The following is a 2,244-nucleotide window of genomic DNA, read 5'->3' on the forward strand; positions in this document are numbered from 1 at the left end:
CAACACTATATTCACGCGTCTTCTGACTTTAAAAATAATAGTTCATATGACACTCAATCTCAATCATCTTGAATGTATAAATTTCTATATTTTGTTTTCAAAAGATAGACGCCTTTGTCAGGGAGTACGTTTTTTAGTCCTTGCATGTTAAAGTTAGGCCTACTTTATTATCTTTACACGCATACTTTACAAGATTTACAAAAAACTTGACGCACAAGTCAAAATGTTTGTTCATAAGGTTTAAACGTATGTGTTTGGAATCCCTCAGAATTCAAGAAAAATGCCGTGATATAATCATGCATAAGTCTCCAGTCAGATTCTATTTAAGTGTGGTGTACTTGTTGTAAAGACGGTGTGTTTCTAATTTATTTTGTTTGCGTTATCACTTGCGCCGGAAAATTAATTTCGTGTTTTCTTACTTTTGTATTACCAGTCCCTCTTTACCGTCCCCATCAGGCGTGAGTTTTGGGTGATTCCGTTTAATACAGACACCGTTAAGGAGTTCTAACCAATCACATCGAGGGTGATTTTCAGGTGATTTCTTATGATACAGTCACCTGTAAGAACTTCTAACCAATCATATATTAATTGTAAAACGATTTGTCCCCTGGTGGGAGAACGGCAAGTTTAAGGACTTACAACACTAAAATTCGAGGTTCGATTCCCCGCTGTAGACACAACAGATAGCCCATTGTGGCTTTGTTCTTAAAAAAACAAAGTCAAATGACATATCAACTAAATTATTTCACTTGATAACCGCTAGGCGACTTCCTTTGTTAATTGCTAAATTATTTTATTTGTTTACTACAGTTTTACTTGCTAGTCGCCAGATGGTTTTAATTATTCGCTATTACATAATTTAATTTGATAATTTTTACCTTTAATTACAGCAGTGTTTTTCCCATAAGAAACAATGAAAAAGAAAAATGTTAGGCTAATTCGTAGAGTAAAAATCAAATCCTTGTTTTAACAGATAACACATGCAGAGAAGTGAGTGTTTCTGTTCGACTGAGATCTGTGATACCATATTTTTATTACTTTGACGCTAAGGTCTTTGAAACAATAATAAAAAATATGGTATCACATATTGTTGACGCTAAGGTCCCTGAAACAATAATGAAAATATGGTATCACATATTGTTGACGCTAAGGTCTTTGAAACAACAATAAAAATATGGTATCACATATTGTTGACGCTAAGGTCTTTGAAACAATAATAAAAAATATGGTATCACATATTGTTGACGCTAAGGTCTTTGAAACAATAATAAAAAATATGATATCACATATTATTGACGCTAAGGTCCCTGAAACAATAATGAAAATATGGTATCACATATTGTTGACGCTAAGGTCTCTGAAACAATAATAAAAATATGGTATCACATATTGTTGACGCTAAGGTCTTTGAAACAACAATAAAAATATGGTATCACATATTGAACCATAAGTTTTATTATTGTTTCAGGGACCTTAGCGTCAACAATATTACCGAAGTGCCAGATTTTTCGTTTACTCATCTGCCACAATTAAAAGAATTGTAAGTATCAACATTTGATTAATGTAATCAAAGAATAACCTCCACTAACGTGTTCATATATATACATATTTCACTCAAACTGTGAATATGGAGTAAAAAACGTTGTAAATTAAACTAAATCAAGTAGAATAAGTTAACCGTAAACTATATCTAATATTTTACATGAATCTAAATCAAGTAGGATAAGTTTTACTGTAAACTATATCTAATATTTTACACGAACCTAAATCCAGTAGAATAAGTTTTACTGTAATCTATAGCCAGTAGAATAAGTTTTACTGTAAACTATATCTAATATAGAATATTTTACTGTAATCTATAGCCAGTAGGATAAGTTTTACTGTAATCTATAGCCAGTAGAATAAGTTTTACTGTAAACTATATCTAATATAGAATATTTTACTGTAATCTATAGCCAGTAGAATAAGTTTTACTGTAAACTATATCTAATGTAGAATATTTTACTGTAATCTGTAGCCAGTAGGATAAGTTTTACTGTAATCTATAGCCAATAGAATAAGTGTTACATGAATCTTGTCACTAAGGGAATGTGGGAAGCTTGATCCGTCACTATTATTTTCAGAGATTTGGGAAGTAACAGCTTAGCTTACCTTTCACCAAATGTTGTAATATAGAATATTTTACTGTAATCTATAGCCAGTAGAATAAGTTTTACTGTAAACTATAGCCAGTAGGATATGTTT

At 31.1% G+C, this 2,244-nt stretch overlaps 1 long non-coding RNA gene across 1 annotated transcript in view; it reads left to right on the plus strand.

Moving 5' to 3' along the window:
* The first annotated feature begins 1,482 nt into the window (after window positions 1-1,482).
* LOC111089253 overlaps window positions 1,483-2,244 on the plus strand; it is a 6,697-nt gene continuing 5,935 nt past the window's right edge. The window contains exon 1 of the long non-coding RNA XR_002613545.1: window positions 1,483-1,540. This is a non-coding gene — a long non-coding RNA (uncharacterized LOC111089253). The remainder of the gene's footprint in view (window positions 1,541-2,244) is intronic.

This window comes from Limulus polyphemus, unplaced genomic scaffold (assembly GCF_000517525.1).
Source record: "Limulus polyphemus unplaced genomic scaffold, Limulus_polyphemus-2.1.2 Scaffold5677, whole genome shotgun sequence".
In the NCBI taxonomy this organism is placed as follows: domain Eukaryota; kingdom Metazoa; phylum Arthropoda; class Merostomata; order Xiphosura; family Limulidae; genus Limulus; species Limulus polyphemus.